The sequence below is a fragment of the Ictidomys tridecemlineatus genome, chromosome 2 (genome assembly GCF_052094955.1).
Source record: "Ictidomys tridecemlineatus isolate mIctTri1 chromosome 2, mIctTri1.hap1, whole genome shotgun sequence".
NCBI lineage: Eukaryota > Metazoa > Chordata > Mammalia > Rodentia > Sciuridae > Ictidomys > Ictidomys tridecemlineatus.
This window is the reverse complement of record NC_135478.1, coordinates 83,903,911-83,924,312: the sequence shown is the minus strand read 5'-3', so window position 1 is coordinate 83,924,312 and position 20,402 is coordinate 83,903,911. Positions and strand designations below refer to the sequence as shown.

The 20,402-nt window shown below is 57.3% G+C and overlaps 1 protein-coding gene across 4 annotated transcripts in view; it reads left to right on the top strand.

Annotated features, from left to right (window-relative positions):
- Window positions 1–8,867, top strand: part of LOC101963847 (putative RNA-binding protein 19) — a 114,626-nt gene extending 105,759 nt beyond the window's left edge. For all 4 annotated transcript variants that reach the window (XR_013434699.1, XR_013434700.1, XR_013434698.1 and 1 more), the window contains one exon: window positions 40–8,867. The gene's annotated coding sequence lies outside the window, so the exon portion shown is untranslated. The remainder of the gene's footprint in view (window positions 1–39) is intronic.
- The last annotated feature ends 11,535 nt before the right edge of the window (window positions 8,868–20,402 follow it).

Here is a 20,402-nt window from a genome sequence, read left to right as displayed (position 1 = left end):
TCTTGGGGAGAGCGAATGTTTGGCCCCTCCATACTTTAGGTTCCTGAAGAAGGCTGCCCAGAGCCGAGACATGTTTGCACATGGAACACTGACACAGCCGCAGGCCCTTCCCACCCCAAGGAGGACAATGGGGTCTTCAGCCCAGAGGAAGCCAGACCTGCCTGGATCCTGCAGAAGCAAAATGATCTCCAAGCCCCAAGTGGGAAGTGGCCCCTGGGTGAGAAATGTGGGTCCCCTCTCTAGAGTCACCCATTCCTGCATGGCTTGAACTCTTCCCTGTTCATTTCTAAGCTATTGAGTGTAGATCCAATTTCTATTTCTAAATGCAAAAAAAAAAAAAAAAAGAAAAAATGCCTTCTAAGCTCTGTACCCAGACCACCCCCCAGGAGGCCTTTCCTGCTGATGGGTCTGAGGTCCCTGGCCCTGTGCTTCTGGAGGTGACCCTGGGAGACGAGGCCCCGCCCACCACCCCGCCCTGCCCAGGAGCGGGCCCTGCCTTTCAGCTGACTTGCTTACACGTGTAGGCAGCTGATAAACCCCTGGCCCCTCTCCCCAAGGACCCTCTCTTACAGGAACAGGTTGTACCACAGCGACCACCGCAGACACGTCTCCTGTCGATGGCGGGGGAGGCGCTGATCCTGGCTCCTCTTCTTCAGATTCTTCTTTTGGTTTTGAGGTCGCACCTCTGCAGAGAAAAGGCTCCGGCTTCCCCGGCTCTGGCTGAGGCTGGGATGGATCCCCCAGCAGGTGCACCCAGGCATCACCCATCACCCACGGGCGTCCCCTGGGGCCACCAGACCTGCCACAGAGGCAGGTCCCGCCCTTGTGCAGAGCAGGCTGCCTCTGCAGTGCCTGACAGCTGCCCTCTGCACCCAGAGACTCCCCACCTCCAGGGGATGGAGGTGTCCTTGACCTCCTGGATGCTCAGAGGTGGGGCTGGAGAAGAATCTGGTCCAGGAAGGCTTCCGAGGAGCAAGCGTGAGCTGGGAGTGTTGGCACACACCTGTGATCCCAGAGGCTGGGGGGCTGAGGCAGAAGGATCGGGAGTTCAAAGCCAGCCTCTGCAAAGTGAGGCCCTAAGCAACTCAGTGAGACCCTGTCTCCAAAGAAAATCCAAAACAGGGCTGGGGATGCGGCTCAGGGGTCGAGTGCCCCGGGTTAAATGCCTGGGTCCACCAATCTTGCATCACCAAGAGGAGAAGGCTGGTCGGTCCTTGTGCATAGACAGGAAGGACACCAGCCTGCTGCTTGGGGTGGCCCAGGAGGATATGGGGTGGAGAACTGTGTGGGCTTTGCCCAGAGGCCCTGGAGGGGATCTGCACAGCATGTTTGCAGAGACTGGCCCCTGCTTATCGCTCCACACACTCCTATCCCCTCGGTTCTTCCTTCCTGTGTAACTGACGTGCTCCAAGCCCAGAATATTCCAGAGGCAAAAATGGAGTAAAGGAGGGTTTGCAGGGGTCTGGGAGAGAGACGTCCCGAGCTGGCAAAGAGGAAAGACTGGTGGAAATGACCTCCTCAGGGAGGTGTCCTGAGAGGGAGGCCTGCAGCCAGGAGCTGCCGGGGTGAAGCGGGTGGCCCAGGGCTGCTCTGTGGCAAACCCATGTGTGTTTTGGGTAAAGCACAACGTGGTCCCCTCCATGCAGTGGCCCAGGCCACAGAAGCTAGTAAAGTCACCCTCCCACTTGACAGCATCTCTAGCGCTAAGAAATGTCAAGAAAAAAGTCGGTGTAGATCTCATTCAGGGAAGAAAAGGCATGTTTTGGAGGAGGTGGACGTCTAGCTTAATCAAGTGGAGAGGGGAAGGATAAGCAATCTGGCGTGGAATGGCATGAACGGAGGCACAGAGGCAAGTGGGCTCAGTGGCGCGAAGTGCGCTAGCCATCTCTCTGGGCCTAGCCCAGCCCCGGGGGGAACCCCTCCCTGGGCCATCTACTACTCTTCCCCTCATCACACAATCTTTTTACGTCCCCCAACTATCAACTGCCACTCTGCATGTCCGCCTTCTGGTTCAACCATAAGCTCCCAAATATCACAATTGACATCACTTTCAAACCTCATTTGGGTGGAGGGAGGCCCCTGGGGCTCTGCTTTCCTGCCTGTGCACCTGCTCGCTGCCCTTCCAACTTCAGCCTGTGTGACCAGCAGGAGGCGCTGGCGGGCGGAAGAAGCTGGTGCGGCCCCTGCTGGTGACAGGCGGTAGTGCGCCCTGCACCCTGGTTCCCTCGCGGTGGCCAGGGCTCCAGACCACCCTTTTGCACTGCAGTGAAGTTTCTCAGACTTCTTCTTGACTCTGTCCCTCAAGGAGATTTTTCGTATTGTTTCTTCCTAATCCCTTTCCCCTGTGAACCTAATGCCACAGAGACCCTGAACACCTACTATGTTCTGTTTGCTTTTGCGCTTCATACATAAAAGGAGCAAGGCTGGCCTCATCTCCAGGAGGCAGTTTTTGCCCCCTGCAGGGGTGGTGTCCACCCCACTGAGAAGGCGTGAGCTCTGGGTGCCAGGACGTCTGTCCCCCATCCAGGCCTCTTCCAGGCGGAGGCAGCGATGGCTCCAGCTGTCTCCAGCCCCCAAGGTGCTGCGCTCTGCTCTCTGGGGTCTCTGGACGCGCACGTTCATCCCTTCATCAAATCCTCAATACCAGTCTTTCCCGGTGGAGATTCAGTGACTGTGCCCAGATCGCACCACAGGAATGTTCTGGAAGCAAGCGCTGAGGGTTGGGAGCCATCCTCAGAGGCCTGTGATGGCTGCCCTTCCCGCTGGAGGCTGGAGCCCTGCGTGGCTTGCTTGTCCCTCTGTGGCCAACGGCCCTGTAGCCTTGGGGCCCAGCACGGGGGAGCCCCAGAATCCGTGGCTGCATCTGCGCTAAGAACCCGCCTCTTCCATGGCCACTGCCTCCCACGGAGACTCATATTCGCCTTCCTGTGGCCCCTGAGGACGGTTCTGGCATCTTTTCCTCATGGGGCATCTCTGCTCTCCCTTGGGACCTCTGGTCTTAACAATGTCACAAACTCCCTCTGATGACAATGAGGCTCTTTCCTGTCCAGGAGCCATTATTTGCCTCGTTTCTGGTCCCATATGCGTCTACATTTTCTCCCTTTGTAATCAGCCCAGTTTTCTGCCCAGTATAAACCCGTAATTTGGTGCCTCTCTTTGGTGCAAAAAGATCCACTAAAGGAATTCGTTCCCTTGGAGGGTGGCAGGAAGGGGCGCCCCCTAGTGGCCATACTCAGCGGCTCTGCCATGAACTGCAGCAATTCCGCTCTGGCCGGGGACTTGCTGGGAACACCAGCTTTGCCCAGACCCCTGCACTCGTGGCTTTAAAACTGGTGTGTGGGTATGTTTTGTTTTTAGCAAGAGAGTTGTTTCCCCAAAAAACTCACAAGATGTGAAGCCCAGGATCCTGGTCTGATTAAATGCTGGGTGGGAAGGGTGCATGCCGACCCTCACCCTCCTCCACTCGAGGTCCCCAAATGGAACAGAGACCCCACTTCACAGTCTGTTACTCAAAAACTAATAGCTGATGTGTTCTGGACTCTCTGTGGATACATTGCACTCTTTGCTAATTTATGTGATTTTTACTGCAGGCTGCAATAGGTTAACTGAGCCCATCGTACAGTCAAGGAAATCCCAGCGACTCGGGAGGCTGAGGCAGGAGGATCAATAACTCAAAGCCAGCCTCAGTTACTAAGTGAGGCCCTAAGCAACTTAGTGAGACCCTGTCTGTAAATAAAATACAAAATAGGTCTGGGGATAGGGCTCAGTGGTCGAGTGTCCCTGAGTTCACTCCCCAGTACCGAGAGAGAGAGAGAGAGACAGAGACAGAGACAGAGACAGAGAGAGAGACAGAGTGTTAGTTAATGAACTTGCCTAAGGCCATATAATAAAGATGGTGCTGGGTGAGAATCAAACAGCTGAGGGTGTGTGTGTGTGTGTGCCCGCGCACATGCGTGCATTTTTAAAATTTTGGTTTTGCATGGAGAATTCTGAGAAAATGGAGACCAAACCCCCTCAGCAGTGGTTACCTAGAGAGTGGGGAAGATAGCTGGATCTGTCCTTGGTGAACCGCTTCTTGTAACGTTTGAAATCTTAAATCAGAAAGAGAAAGTAGATTAAAACAGACCTCTGCTTTGCCAACCTGTGGAAGGCCCTGGACATGCCTGTGTGAAGGGGGAGGGGACAGAAACTTCCAGAAAGCCACAGACTGGGCACCAAGAGCTCCCCAGGCACAGCCGACTGCAGAGCCAGGGGGTGCTGGGTACCTGCCTCTGTCCCAGGATCCTCTAGGTGGGCACCCACAAGTGGGGACCTTAGGAACACTCTCCCCCCCCATGAAAAAAAAAAAAAAAAACTCTGGCGGGAGCCTCCAGTCCCAGAGCCAGCTGGGCTGGGCGCGGCCCCCCTGACGATCGCCACCCTCCAGCGGGTGCGAGCCCACCCCACCCCCACCCCGAGTTCACAAGACGGAGATTCTCATTTTCACCCGGGAGACAGCCTGTCTGCGGTGGCTGCGGCCGGGAGTCGCCTTCTACTTTTTCCCTGAATGACAATTCCACCCTTTTTTTTTGTAGCTGAGAGTCACCAGCTTGTCCAGATGGGGAGGGGCTGTGCCGTGAAGAGACGGAAGGTGATTTCTCCCCGGGTCGCGACATTCTCACTTGTCATCGGTGGGCAGGAGAAGTGGGGAGGGAGCGCGAGGTGCTGGGTGGGCAGAGGGCGGGCAGCCCAGGCCATCACTGTCCCCACACCCCCTGGGGGGGCCACCGTCCTCCCCACCAACAGCCAGACACGCCCACTTCCCACTCGGGCTCAGTGTCCCCACCAAGGAGACAGGTAAGAGCTCCCTCCTCTGCAGGCCACCTGCGCCCAAGGAAGCTGCAGGGCCCGGGCCAGGAGAGTGGGCGGTGCAGGAACTGCGTCCTTGGTCACCAAGACACAGGAGGCCAGCAGGCTGGACGCCCCAACAAGCCAAGGCTCAAATCCCAGGGCTGTCCCTAGAGGCCTGGGGCCACTCACACCCCTGTGCCGTCCTCAGTTGGGCCATCTGTACAAAGCAGGTTGTGACACCTCTTCAGGCTGCTGGGATTGGAGTCCCCATGTGTGACCTGCCCAGGACAGGGGACCACAGGCACCCCAGGCTCTTTCAACCACGGGCTCCGTGTGAAAATGTCTAGTTTGGGGGCCAAGGAGTTAGGCAGCCATGGACAAGACATAAACAAGTGGTGTCCCCTGTCCTGAGAATGCTGGGTCGCAAAATTGAGCTATGGTGACAGGGGCCCGTGGCCTAAGGGAGCAGGAGGAGGCCACCCCAGCAGCACTCGGGAGCCAGCCTCGCCCCTGGACGCTGCAGCATTGGGCCTGGGGAAGGGAGGTCCCCGTCCCCTCTCCTCAGGCTGGCACTAGAGTCCTCCCTGACCTGTCTCCAAGCACCTATCTGAGGCCCCACCTCCTGGCTGGGCTCTGTGACCTCCCCAGAACTTTGTCCCTTGATGTCATTCCTGGTGAGAAAGCTCTGCCTGCTTTCCTGGCTGGACAGTTTGGAGTTGACCTTCAAGAGTCGGCGCAAACACCAAGAACGACCAGAGAGCTCCCTAAAGCAGAATGGCAGAAACAGAGAGCCCGCGTCCCCCCAGTTCCACTCCTGTGCCGAGGCGGACATCACTAATCCATCAGGACGATCTCCCCGCTTAGGCAGCCATTCGGTCAGGCTGAGTGGCTCTGGCCACGAAAGCTAGCTGCCATCCAGGCTGGACAGGGAGAGAGGATGGCCGCTCCGGGGCTGGTTTCTGCAGGAGTCCTGAGGTCGGAGACAAAGAGTTTCCAAAATCCTGTCACCACGCCAGGAACTTGCCAAGAGCTCCAGAAATGGGGGCTCTCGTGGCCACCGGCTCCACCCTGGGCTCCTAATGGCCTCCTTGGGAAGCTCTGTGCTCAGACGGAACAGGGTGGATCCTGCAAATCCAGAGAAGCTCCGGAGGGGGAGGCGGTGACCAGGACCTTCAGAACCCCGCTCCCCATGTGGGCCAGGAAGAGTGGGAAGGCACAGCGGCCATCTTCTCAGGGGCGGGGTGTGAAAGAGAAGGGGGTGACCCCCCACGGGGATCCAAAGGCCTCCTGTAGGAGCTTAGCATCTGCTGTTCCCTCTTCCTGAAATGCCCTTCCCTGCCCCCCCACCTAACTGATGTCTGTCATCCTGCCGTCTCAGCTCAGGGGTCACTTCCTGGACGTCTCCTAATGCTGCTGCCCCTTCCTTCGATTCTCTCCTTGAAACAGACTGAGCTGCGGCTCAGCATCGTCTCCTCCATGAGAGCAGAGAGGGCTGTGTGTGTCCATCCCTCCTCTGACTCATGCATTCAGCAAGTGTTTAGTGAGGACCTACCACGTGCCCGGCTGGATAGCTGGGAGGACCCAGGAGCAGGTGGCCACTGAGGCCTTCCTAAGGGAATAAAGGTGAAGAGGCAAAGGGAGGGGGCCGTGGGAAGAGAGGCAGGCGATCCAGAGGGAGCTGGACGTCATAGGGAAGGCCCCGGAAGCTGTATCAGTCAGCAAATGCCCAGGTCATGCTGGGAAACAAAACACCCCGGTACTTTGTGGCTTCAAACTAGCCACCAACATCCTTTTGACTGAGTCAAGTCAGGAGAGCAGCTCAGACTCAAAGCTGGGAAACGAGTCCAGCTTTCAGTGGGAGGGGCTGCAAAGGCCACGTGCAAAAGGGGCGGGCCCAGCAAGGGTCAGCACTACAGCCACAGATGCCAGGTCTCTGGGCACCATGTGGGACAGATGAGGGGACAAGAACTGGCAGGTAAGGGTGGAAAAGGGGCCAGTCTGTCCCTTCTCCTGGGCTCCTGGGTAATCACACAAGCCAGGAGCTCAGTCTCTGATGGCCCATGCAACGGGGCAGGATGGCGGTGAACCCCTTTGGGCTGAGCAGAGTGGACTGCAGGGGGCCGTGGTCCCTCCGCGGGCCCATTAGGAGCCTCTGTCCTCCCCACTGAGGAGAGACGGGCCTCACTCTCCAAGTTTAATTAAGAGATCTGCCCCCGGGCTAATCCTGTTATCACTGCCCCGGCTGACCACAGGGGAGGCCCGCCTGACCACAGGGGAGGCCCGGCCTGCAAACCCTGAGGGCCTGGCAGGGCCTGAAAGCCCGAATCCACGAAAGGGAGGGGTGGAGCCGAAGGCCGGCTCCCCCAGGGCCAGGATGCCCGCTTTTCAGAGGTCACACAAAGGCCCGAGCTGGGCTTCAATTCCATACCAGGAGGGGGTGGGGGTCTGCTAAGAAGCTTCAGGCTGGGGTGTACTTTGGCTGCTGCCCATCCGGGCACCACATTCCAGAGTGAAAGCCTCCAGGCACCCCACATTCCCTGCCCCCACACTCCCTGCCTGCCAGGGGCAGAGGGTGGAGGTGGACTGTCCCTCACCCAGGCGCAGGGTTCTGGATGGGTGGAGCTTAAGTTTGGCTTCTGTATCATATCAGCCATCTCCTGTGTGACTTCAGGCATGTGACTTCACCTCTCTGGGCCTCTGTTTCATCTGTAATTCTTACACTTACCGCAGGGATAATTGTCTGGGTCCCTGGCCCTCAGCCCTGAATTCCTTGGAAGCAAGGCTGGGTCTTAGACACAGGCCAGGTTGGGGGCACCCCAAGTGGCTTCCAGAACATTACCTGTGTTGGCCTGATGTTGTCCCTAAGGAGCGGTCTCAGTGGTCCCCAGCCCTGAGGAGGTGATGGCTTCTGAAGGGCAGGGGCTGCTTGGGGTAAAGCCTTGGAACTGGGGAGGGGCAGAGCCTGCGGGGTGGGGATCTACCAGTGTGCCCTTTAATGACCCTGGAGTCCCCGTCATCACCAGCAGGTACCAGCGCTTTCTGCTCACCCCTTGGTGACCTCAGCACCTGGTGTCACCCCCGACAGGTGAGGAAAAGGCCACCCACAGGCCATGTGCAGCTGGGAGCTGGTCTCAAACTGGAGTCCAGCTTCACAGTGGCCCCTGCTCTTGCGTTGGTCTTCCTGGACAGGGAGCCTCTCAGAACCTCTGTTTTCTCATCTGCCAGGTAGGAAGGACCTGTGGTGCCTCCCTGTGGAGGACAGGAGGATGGAGCAGCTGTCCTTGTGTGACGGTCAGGCACAGCGTGTGGGCAGAGCAGCCTCACCAAGCGCCAGCCAGAGACCAGAGGGTTTGGCTTCTGCCACTGTGGTCTCGAGAGGTCACCCAGAAATGGCGGCCCCAAAGCACTCCATAAAATCCAAGTGGTAGTTAAGCCAGGTTCTGAGTGATCGGGAGTAATTAGTGCATTTCCCACAGAGAGAAGCCCAAATGTCAGACAGTGCCGGGGCCATTAACGCTCTCCTCTGCTGGCCGTCGGTCCCACCTCCCTGCTGACCTTCTCCAAAGCGGGGGTGGGAGGGGCCCGTGGGCTGGGGTCAGGCGGGGACCAGGAGCTGGGCTCTGGGCTACACAAGCTCCAGGCCGACCACCCCCAGCTCGGCCTCTCACCAGGAGGTTTGCAACAACCTGTACCTGTTGGGTGCACGGGGCTTCCCCCGGGGGAGCAGGGCCACAGGGGCAGGCAGGGGCTGCTGGCTCACCCTGTCCAAGCATGGGAGCGGTCAGCTCTGCCAACGGGCACTGCTGGGAGCAGGTCACCGTGCCTGGTAGACACAGGGTCCAAAGGCCGGCCGCATCCTCAGGGCAGCAATGCCCCATCCTCATGAGGCACCTGGCTGAGGCTGGACCTGGAGGAGACCAGATGCCTCCCCTGCACACGAGGTCACCCTCAAAGACTTGGGGTGACCCCTGGTCTCAGGCTCTGCCTACAAGGTCTAATGAAGATCGTAGGTGCTCAATAAAGGCTCGTTGAATCCACCCACTGTCCGTTGTGCCAAGACCACCACAGGGGACCGTGGTCATGGAGAGTCCAGTGGGGACAGACCTGAGTTCAGATCCTGGCTCTGCCACTCACCTGTGGCTTTGAGTGTGGCGCCTCTCTTCTCAGATGGCCCTCCTCCCCTCCAACATGGGCATGACCTCAGCACCCTCACAGGCTGCTCGAGGACTGGGGTGTCATTCCTGGACTTGATCATAGGAGGTGCCTGCGATGGTTCCCATATGATTTGTCCCTTCCTTGCTCCCCAATGTGGCAGTGTTGCAAAGTGAGATCTTTAAGAGATGGGGCCTGGCAGGTGGAAATTAGGTCGCGAGGGCACTTGGGACTGGACTGGTTGGCACAGTCCTCTCTGGCACTCATGCCCGCCACGTGATGGACCTTGCTCTGGAAGCTTGATAAACCTCTTTTCTTTATCAAGAACCCAGCCTCAGGCATTTTCTTACAGCCACACAGAACAGACTGATACCTATTGGGCCTGATGAGTCTGATTCTCAAGTATGACGTGAACACATTTCCTCTGCTTGTCAAGGGCTGGATGAAGCCACATGTGAGGGAGCTTTTGATCTGTACTGTGATAGAATAAGATGTGTATAAACTCATCCCAGTCCATGAATTGTGCCAAGCAGCCAAAAGGAAAAATCCCAAAACCCAGCTGCCTTTGAAACAGTGAGGAAGGCTGTTTCTTTTGTTTCTTTCTGGGGCTCTTTTGGGGATCCAGCATGGAGCTTTTTTGCCTTTTTGGTAAATTCATCTCCGTGTTCTAGCAAAGTATTCCATCCCCTGGCATCATTGATTGGTTCCAGGAGGGGCATTTGGCCTGGATTTGGCCAATCAGAATATTTCAGCCCCTAGATACTCTGATTGGTTCTGAGATGGGCACATGACCAGGCTGGTCCAATTAGAACTAACTGAGAGCCATGCTTCTGATGTGATTGGTGGAGAGAAGTCTCTCATTATTCTGTGACAGGGAGGAAGGAAGAGTGGGGGACTTTGGGGGGCTCTGGTGCAGAGCCTGAGAATGAAGTCCATGCCCAGGAAGCAGCATCAGGAAAGGAAAGACACACACACACACACACACACACACACACACACACGCACAATTTCAGCCTCTGGATCCATCTGAGCCTGAAGCCATCCACTCCTAGATTTTCATTACTTGAAATAATGAGTTTCCTTTTTGCTGCTTTTGGTGTGGGCTGAGTTTCTACCGCTGCAACTGAAAACCTCTGTCTGACACAAACCTCAGGTTCAGTTGCAGTTTTCCTAGGGGACGCTTTCTTTGTGTCACCATGTGATGATGCCATTTCCAAGCACCATGCAGAAGAGCAGAAAGATCCTCCAGCGTGATGTCAGACAGGCCTGGGCTGGGATCAAGGCCCTGCCCCTCCCTACTTACCCAAGACCCTTGGGCAAGGGATTTTACCTCCCAAAGCCTCAGCTACCTCATCCGTAAAATGGGGTTTCCACCTCCCTCTCACTGTGTGATGCAATGGGAAGATGCACGCCAAGCCTTAGCATATGCTGTTCCTCCCCCAGGAACACCCTTCCTGGCTCTGTGCTGACTCTGCCTGCGCTCATCTTTTCCAAGGTAAGGGTGCTTTTGTCAGCGCTCCAGACCTTGCTGGCCAACGTCTGTCACTCCACAGAATTATGACAGGCAGGGTTATTTGATTACTGTCCACCTCTCACCCTGGAGCGAAGGCTCTGAGGGTGGAGAGAAGTGTTGGATTTTACTCACTGCAAAGTCCTGGGACCTGTGTGAGGGTGTGAAGTTTCCGGGGCGCTGTGTGTGTTTGTCAGCTTTCCATCGCTATAACAAGTTCCCGAGATAAATCAGCTCTTTGAGAGGAAAGGTTTGTTGGGCTTGTGGTTTTGGAGGCTCGGGTCCATGATCAGGTGGCCCAGTAGGTTGGGGCCTGTGGTGGGCAGCACTGGACTGCAGAGAGTGTGGCAGAGCGGGAGGGAAGGGAGGAAGAGGCGGGGCTAGGATCCCCTTGGTGGCCACACCCCCCAATGGCCTAAAAGCCTCCCAGGAGGCCCCGCCTTTTAAAGTGCCACCACCTCCCAATAATGCCAAGGTCTGGGCTCCAAGTCTTTAACACACGGACCTAGACTATGGCTCTAGGATTCTGATGCATGTCCATGTGGGTTCATTTGAGCCAAACCCCAGTCTCTACGGGGTTAGTCTGAGCCAAGTAGATGGCGGCAGCTGCGTGTCCATTAGACAGGGAAAGGTCATTGTTCATTGCGTCCAGGAAGACAGGACTGATGACACATGGAGAAGGGGACTTCAAAGAACCCCTGGAAAGGATGAGATTAAAAATTCAGAGAAGTTGTGCTGCCCTGGGTTCTGGGGCAGAGAACCCTGTGTCTATAACTCAGTTCTGCCCGGACGTGCTGTGTGGCTTTGGACAGGTTTGATGCCTCTCTGAACCCATTAATAAAACAGAGATGGTCATCTCCACTCCCGGCACTGGGAGAAGACAGACTGACTGAGTGCAAGGCCTCCTCCTCCAGGGACCCGTGACCCTGTCCCCTGTGCCTGGCTCTCTTGCTGCGGGATGAGGTGGATCCCCAGAGGCTGAGCCTGCCTGGTGAACCAGAGGCCAACAGCCAGGCCACCATCCCCTGGCGCTGATCTGTGGCAGCTGCTGTTCTGTGGCTTCCACATCCGTGTCATCAGCAGGGACGTTAACGTGTTGTCCGAGGGGACCGCCAAGTGCCCGGCACCGTGCACGAGGGAGTCTCACCCCCCTTTCAATGGCGTGTCCTGGCCGGGCCACCGGCTGACGCACCCCAATTAGGTGGCTCTTGTGTTCACATTGACACACAAAGGAGCCAGCTGGCGACCTCTGACCCCGCCTCACTTGGGATCACAGGCTCATTTTGGCCGCGGCCTCAGCCCTGAGAGCCGGACGCGTAATCTCCTTTGACACCAGAAGCAGCCGGCCTCCCCCTGACCTCTGCTCCCTGCCTCCTGGATTTCCGCCTTCCCTGGGCCTGACGGATGTCATGTGGCCTGCGTGTGGACACAGCCTGGACCCGGGGCGGGGTGGCCGAGAGCGGTCGGGATGGGCCAGGCCAGGCGGCCGGCTTCTGAGGGAGGAGGGCTCACAGTGGACGCCCAGGAGGGAGCCAGGCTGGGACAGGCAGGAAGTGGGGCCACGGGGGGGGGGGGGGACCAGGAAGGGGACGGAGGAGGAGGGGGGGTGGGGACAAGGAGAGCTCCGGTGGGGATCTGACCCACTGCGCTGGGCTCACAAGGAGTGAGTGAGTCTTGGGACCCTGTCACCTCCCCACGACTGGAATCAGAGGCTTTGACCCACTGTGTCCTCCCCAAACCAGCCCCGGTCTAAGCCCCGTGTGTCCCCAGTGCTGATCTCAGTCCAGCTCAGACCCCGAACCAGGGGATGCCTGGGGGGAGTTGCCATGGCAACACATTTGCCGGTTCAGAGAGAGAGCCCTGCTGACCACTGCCCAGCCCCCGGCTGACCCTGGAGGAGGGGGCAGGAACTGGCAACAGCTCCGGGCTGGCGCTGGGGCACTTGGCTCTGGACGTGCCACCAAAGGCCAGTTCACCTCTGGCCGGATCTCTTGGTTCTCCACGTGACCCCTGCAGGTGCAGTCCCTCTGGGAGATGTCCCCTTCTGTTTTCCTTGGGCTCCTCCTTCTGCTGCTGGGGCGTGGTGAGGCTGGGAGCCCTGACTGACCCCTGGCTGAAGCTATGTTCTATGACCAGCCTGGGCTCAAGGGTGGGCCTGGGGTGGGGGATGAAGGAAGGGTCAAAAGAACAAAGTCTGGAGCCAGACCACCTGGATGGGACTGGCCCTGACACACGCTGGCTGTGTGATTTTGAGTCAGTCGCTGGACATCTCTGGGTCTCAAGTGCTCATCTTCAAACAGGCCTTGAGCCCTCGGCACTTGGCTTCCTGAGTGAGGATTAGATGAGATAATACACGGGACTCCTGAGAACAGTACCTGGTACAGTGCCCATGGACACCGCCTTCACCTACGTCTCCCCTTCCTGGGCAGAGAGGGACACAGTTCTGGCCATGGAGACTTTCAGAGAGTTCAGCCAAATTGTCAAAGAGTGTCAGGATTGGATATTTGGGGAATTAGAAAAGGAGGTGCTTTTTAAACATAATCTGTGCCAGGAAGGAGGCCCCCAGAGGTAGCAAGCCGTGGGTCAGGCTCACCCCAGCCTTCCCAGACACTGGGCACACAGGAGCTGGGCACAAACTCATTTCCACAGTCTGGAAATGTCATCGATTGCAAAAGGCACCCTCCATCTGTTTGGTCGTAGGATTATTTAACAAATAAAAGTGGGTGTTATTCACATAATCAAAATGTTAAAAAGAAAAGAATAAAGAATTGATCTTAAAATTGGAGCAATAGGTCATCAATAAGCGGTTATCAATGGTGTAAATGATGAAGAGATGAGCCACTGCGGAGTGACAGCGATGGAGAACAGGCGGTCCCTCCCTCTGGTGGCCAGTGCTGCCCTCAGGCAGAGTGCATCTGGGAAGGCTTCCCGTAAGAGGTGGCCTGCAGGAAGAAGTTCAGGGGGCGGGGTCTTGCTAAATGAGGAGGCTCCTCCTCCCCCTAGGTGACGGGAGGTGACTCCACCCTCCTTTAACAGGCTCCAGGACCAGAGCAGACACAGGGCCCAGACCTGGACAGTCTAGAACTATGTGGGGCTTGAGACACAGGTACTGGGGGCAAAGAGGCCTGGGTTCCAACCCCAGTGCTGCTGCTCCCTAGCTGGGCAACACCAGACTGATGACTTGGCCTCTCTGAGCATCAGGTTCTTCTCCCAGGAAGTGGGGCTCCGAGGTCAGGCGGAGGTGCATGGAATCATGAACCAGGAAGTGCTTCCTAAATATTAAATACACAACAATCGGGTTTCTCTTTGTTTTGAAGTTTGGAAAGTGACACATGAGGAAACCGAGGCACCCAGAGAGCAGCAGCCACTGGACTTCCAAAGAGAGGACACACAGCTGGGTGTCGCGGTTCTGCAGAGGCCCCGCACCCTGAGCTGGGGTGGCATCTCACCAGTCCTTCAGAAGGATGAGACTGCCTGTCCCCGGCGGGGGCTTCAGGGGGCACCCCTAAGGAAGGCCCCGCAGCAGGGTTTCCAGCCCCAGTCCCTGGGCACCCCCTGGCCACCCCTGCGCATGCGCCCTCCGCAGGGAGCCCCTCCTCCAGCAGGACCGGGCCTGGCCTCGCCCACTTGCTCGGGGCCAGGGCCAAGAGTTAACGTGGGAAGGGAGCTGGAGAGCGAGAGGACACGTCCAATCAATCATATTTAAACAAAAGCCTCTCCCGCCCAAGGGCCCTTTTAAAAGCTGCTTATTTAATTAAAAGTCCCATTTTCCATATTTATGGCCCTTATTCAGTTAAATATTAACCGCTGGGGCCAGGGCTGCTGTGTGCTTTGCGAGCGGCGAGCGGGAGGTTCATTACCGCGGCCGGGACTTCTCGGGCGGCGCAGATCGATCGCCAGGCGCTGGACAAACAGCGGCGAGGTGGCAGCCGGTGCCCCCGACTCGCTGGCTGGGCCTGGGCCCCGGGTCTCTCTCTCTCTCTCTCTCTCTCTCTCTCTCTCTGTCCCTGAGAGTCGGTCCAATGCCTAAAGAGAGAGATGGAGAGGCAGGCCCCGGGAGTCAGTGACCAGAGAGACGAGGGGTAGGGAGAGGGACACAGAGAAACAGAGACAGTCCCAGGAAAGCAGGGAGAGTGACCAGAGAGACCACCCGCCGTCTTTCTGCACCTCTAGCTCGTCTCGGTCAGGACAGGGCATAGTACGTGCATTTGAGACCCAAGGGAAAATGGCAATGTGGGGTTCCTTGTTCAAAAGATTAGGAATCCCCCAATTCCTGCCTCCCCAGGGCCCTGCGGCCACAGAGAGCCATGTCCCTCTCTGGCTAGCGTGTGGCTCTCGCAGAGGTGCCAGGCCCAGGCCGGGGAAGCCCTGCAGAGGACCCCTGCTCTTCCTGGACCACTTGGCTGGGGAGATGGGCAAATAAAAGGAAAGGGGCCAACAATGGCATCTTCTAAGGATGTCACCCCACATGCCTGAAGGGCCGGGGCACCAGTGTCGGGGACTCCTGGGGGGCAGTGGTCTCTGGCCAGATGCAGCAGCTGGAAAGAAAGGAATCCCAGGGGAGGCTGGGTCTGGGCCGAGCAGGGGCGGGAGCTGCAGAGTGGACGCAGCACCCAGAGCCTGACCCGGGCTGCCACTTGCCAGGCACCTCGTGGGAACTCACTCCAGGGACCCTCGCCCCCAGGTGGGAAGCTAGGACAGACTTTGATCCCCAGATGGGGAAACTGAGGCTCCAGCAAGTCAGGCCATGATCTCAGGGCTACTCAGCCAGTGGGGGGCAGAGATGGCATGTCAACTGAGTCTCCTAGCGCCCCGTCACACAGGAGGAACCGCCACCACTCAGTCACCCCATCCATTAAAGTCCCTGACCCTCCCTGAGCCTGGGACACGTTGATCTAGCTGTCTGGTTGCTGAACCCTGGGTCCTCCCCTCACACTGTTGCTCTTGCCTCCTGTGGCAGGATCCTCTGAATCCCAGGGACAACTAGTAGTGCTGGGGGCAGGTGATGGAATAGGTGGACTTTGGGGTCACAGGGTTGGTTCAAATCCTGCCTCTCCTGTTTAGTGGTCCTACAGACTTGGGCTGCTCCTGTGTCAGTTTTCTCATCTGCAAAATGGGGATAATGACAATTCTCCCCCTGTGGTTTTGAGAGTTCAGTGACATAATCCTTGTATGCCCTGGGCAGTGGCTGGCTCACCATGAGCCTTATGCTATCCAAAAGAGCCTGGTGGAGCTACAGCTGGCTCATCTGTGGAATGGGGAGAGGGTTCCATGAAGCACTCCTCTCTGGGCTATTGGCGGGGCTACTGCATCTCCGCAGCAGGGACGTTAAGACTCGGACCTGGAAGTGCCAGGTAAGAGCAGTGGGAAGCCCTGCAGAGCACCCCAACATGGCCAAAGTCCCCGTTTGTGTTTAGGAGGAACAGGGAGGTACCCAGATTGTCAGGGCCACCCATTAGGTGTCACCAACCAGGCTGGGGCAGGCATCGCCTGCATCATGCACAGGTGGACACACACATGCACGCAGACACATGGCCCCACACGCACAGTCCTGGGCGCACCTGAGCGCACACCGCGCCTTTGGCTCTGTGCTCCGCTCTCGGGCTGCATCCCGCCAGGAATCAGGCTTCTGTCACCACTCACTCCCCCGTCCCCGAAAAGGGAAAAAAAAAAAAATCTGAGAAGCCAGATTAGACCCTCACACACGCATCGCCGGGAAAAATCTATGTCTCATTTTCATATCTAGCAAAATAAAATGACACCAGACGCCTCCAGCAAGCCCCAGGGGAGTGTGTCTGCGGAAGACGAGGGGTGGCAGGGGGGAGACCCCTTTCCCAAGGCGGGGAGGTCCCAGGCCCGGACCCCGGCGAGGGGACGAGGGCCGCCGAGAGGTGGGGACCAAGCCCATCAGGGCGCCTCCCCGGGGGCCGGAGGTGGCGGGGGTCCTGGGAAGAGTCGGGGGGGGGGCGGGATGGAGGGTCCGGCAGGAGGGGAGCGAGCTGGGGGGAATCGCATCCCCGGGATGGTGGTGAGAGCCAGGGAGCGGGAGAGAGCGGGAGAGACACCAGGTTATCAGAGAAGTGTGAAGACAATAATACAATCTGACATTTCTGAAGCAAGACCCCCGGTTGCCATGGCAACGCCTCCTGTGGGAGCAGCTCCCAGGAGACGGCTCCGAGATGTACTATAAATGATGTTTGATTAGAATTTAAATCATTTAGGCAGAGAGAAGATAGGCCTTTTGTCAGCGAGGGGACCTGGGGGTGGGGAGGGAGGGGCGCGCGGCGGGGGAGGGGCCAGGCGCGGCCTGCGACAGCCCGGGCGACCCCCGCGCCGCCAGCCCGGGCCACCCCGCGCGGGCGCCCCGGGGTTGATTACTTTTGCCCTCGGCTTCATTCCCGTTTACTGTAACCTTTCAGCGGTGGCCGGAGGGACTCAGAGGGCAAGAGAAGAGAGGCCTGGGGGGACCCGGTGTGGGAGGGGACAGACGGAGAGTGGCAGAGACGACGGGGAGGGGTGGGGGACAGAGACGGGGAGAGAAGGAGAGAGAAAGAGGGGTCTGGGGGGGTAGAGAACAGAGCGAGGAAGACGGGGACCAAGGCAAGGGGGTTGCAGAGAGGAAACAAAGAGAGACCAAGAGAAAGAAGGAGTCAAAACCAGAGGGGGGGGGTGGAGAGAGAGAGAGAGAGAGAGAGAGAGAGAGAGAGAGGGAGGGAGAGAGGGAGCAGGAGAGCCCAAGAGATGCAGAGACAGAGGCAGATGAGGACCCCGGCACCCACACCTCCAAATCATTTCCCACCCCCTGAAAAGCACCCCAGGAATGAATATGGTCCCCAAGATGCTCCCCACACTTGGAGAATGCACTGGCTGCCCCCAGGGGTGTCCCTGCCTGGAGCGACAAGGCAGGTGTTGGTGACCCTGGAAGAGGTGACCCTGGCTTCCCATCCCAAAGAAAATAGGCTGAGCCAAGAGCTTCCACCTAAAATCTCAGGCCAGCCTCTTGGCTGCCAGCGCCCAGGTTCCCCCAGCTGCAGAACGCCACCTCCGAGTCAGCTCCGTCTGTGGGTGACGAGCTGTCTTCCCTGTTCAATTTTTATTTTTCAGGCAATTTAGCTGCCAACGTTAAAAAAAATCAGAACACGTCACAGACCTGGTTAATTTCAGAGTTTCTTCTTTAAAAATAGAAATGCTGGACGGCTGGACCGATGTTTCATGTCAACCACCTGCTGGAAGTTGCACATCGGTCCCTCCTTTAGGAGAGTGTGAGGGCTCCGGTCTACCGCAGTCCCCACCACTCCCCACTGTCTCACCCTGCTCATGGCTCCTGCCTGGCCACTGTGGGCGCTGGAACTTTCAGACTCTGCAGATAACCTCCGGGTCCTTATGGCTCTATTAATCTGCTAACAGATGGCTTACAGACCTCGCCCCTTAGTCATCACGGTGTTGGCTGCTGAGTGTGCGGGTGACCCCAGAGTCTGAGCAAACTCTACAGTCCCCCTCAGACACACAGGAAGTGCTCAATAGAGGTTTAATGAGCACAGGAAGAAGAGCTAGTGTGATTAGGGAGTGGTAGACACCAGTAGCTGGACCTGCACTGAGACCTTTCAGTTCCAGAGGTCAGAACTCGAATGCAGGTCTCACGGGCTAAGATCAAGAGCCGCGGTGCATTCTGGAGGCTTAGGGCGGGCGCACTTCTTGGCCTCTTCCAGATCCTGGAAGCTACCCACGTTCCTTGGTTCACGGTCCCTTCCTCCGTCTCAGAGGCAGCAGGGTTGGGCTGTGTCCTTCTCCCATTGCCACCTCTGGACCCCCCTCTCTCCCACTTGAGAGAGCTCTCAGGGAGCGTGGGACCCGCTGGGGAATCCAGGATCACCTCCGTAACCGGGGCCTGCTGGCAGCAACCTGATCTCCAGCTGCCACCTGGATTCCCCTTTGCCCTGTGGCTAGCGTTCCCCAGTCTCCAGGACTAAAACTCGGACAGCTTTGGGCTCTTGTTCCACCTGCCACCTCGTCCCCAGGGTCACTCTTTAAGCCGTGGAGGGCACGTGTCAGTGGATAGCAATGCTGCCTCCCGGTATTCAGTAGGCAATTCTGGAAAATGTTCTCTATGCTCAGAGGTTCCAGGGACCTCCAGTGGGTGGTGGCAACGGAAGTGATGAGCCCTTACGTCGCTTTTCCTCCCAGCCTGCCTCCTGCTCAGAGATCACCTGTCAAATAAGTTACCTGTTCCCAACTTTGTCTCAGGCTCCGCTTTCAAGAGATCCAAACCGAGACAGTTCTCAATCAATGTCACCTATTACACTGGTTGAGCTAAGTGGGAGAGATACCTGGAGCAAAGTGGCTTAAGCAAAAAAAGAAACCAATTTATTTTCTCATTGAGGAAAAGTTCCTAGTCACATCTAGGACTTCAGGAGCAGCTGGATCCAGGTTCTCAAGCAAAGCCAATCAAGGATTTTTCTCTTTTGAAATCTCAGCTGTGCTTTCCTCTGTTGGCTTCATCCTCAGGCAGCCTCTCCTCATACATTGGCAAAGATGGCTTTAACCACCGCAAAAAGAATGAGAGTGGCCTTTACCCAGTAGCCAGCAAAAGCACCAGGTATCCTCGCTCCTTAGCTCTGATTGGTTCATCTCCTGTCAATTGCCTTTGCCTGAACCAATCACCTTGGAGGGAGGGGATGTGGCGCTCTCACTGGCCTGCCTTTGGCCACTTCCTGTCCTAGGAGCTGGAGGGGACCAGCCTCATTAAGGGCGTGAGGTCTGGGTGGGGGGGGGACCGTGACTCCCCTAAAGAATATCGGGGTGCTTTCACAAGGGAAGGGGCCACAGAAAAAGCACAGGCATCCTCCAGCAGTGAGTCCATCCCGTGCTGTTAATTTTAGGCGAATCTCTCCAAGGATGGGGGACAAGATGCCTCCCAGTGAGGGGGGCCCTGGAGCTGGAGGAGGGACAGCCAGGCGGGGTGCCAGCCAGCCGTGCCAGCCCGTCCTGGCTGGAGGGAATTCTCGGGATAACTTGTCTAGATTTTTGCAATTTCAGTTTTCTTTGCTGCAGAGCTGGGGGGGAGCCAAACGGAAACCCAGTTCCTTTCAGAGTCGCCAGCCCCGTCTGTGCCGTGCCCAACGCGGCGCCCGGAGGAGAAAGCGCCTTTTGTGGAGGCCTGGGGAGAAGGAGAGGGGGCTCGGGGCCCCTGGGAAAGGAGCAAAACAGAAGTGGGGAGAGACGAGGGGGTTCCATCTGCAGGAGCTGAGCCCGGGGAAGGTCTGAGTGGCATCGATTGTTGGGGACCACACCGACCTGGAAGTGAATGGCAGCCCTGCTCCCATCTGGTGGTGTCACTTGGGCACATTCTGTAGAGTCCCGGAGCCTCGGGTTTCCTGTCTGTCACGAGGATGAGAAGATACCATGAAATAGCAAGTAGGACACCCTTAGCCTGAGGCGCTTGGTGCCTGTTAAGGGACCCTTCACTAGGATCATTAATTAGGATTGATATTTTCACTGTGACTCCTCACACTTGTCACCTGGCATGGTCATCTGTCACGAGGGAAAGACTCCTCAGCTTGCTTTTTCATGCCAGGTGGGAGACCTGATAAGCAGTATCAGTCTCTTCCTGCTGCTACAACACACGACCACACACTCAGTGGCTTAGAATAACACACATCTCTTCCTTTACACCTGGAGCTTCCTGGGAGACTGTATTTCTGTGCCTTTTCCAGCTGTTGGAGGCCACCCACATCCCCCATTTCCCCTGCTTTGGTCCCCACACCTCCTTCCTCTGACTTCCTCCTTTAAGGACCTTGTGACGATGATGCACTCAGATAACCCAAGAGAGTCGCCCCATCTCGAGGGTCTTAATCTGCAAAGTCCCTGCCACGTCAGGGGAGGACAGACTCACAGGTCCTGGGGGTCAGGA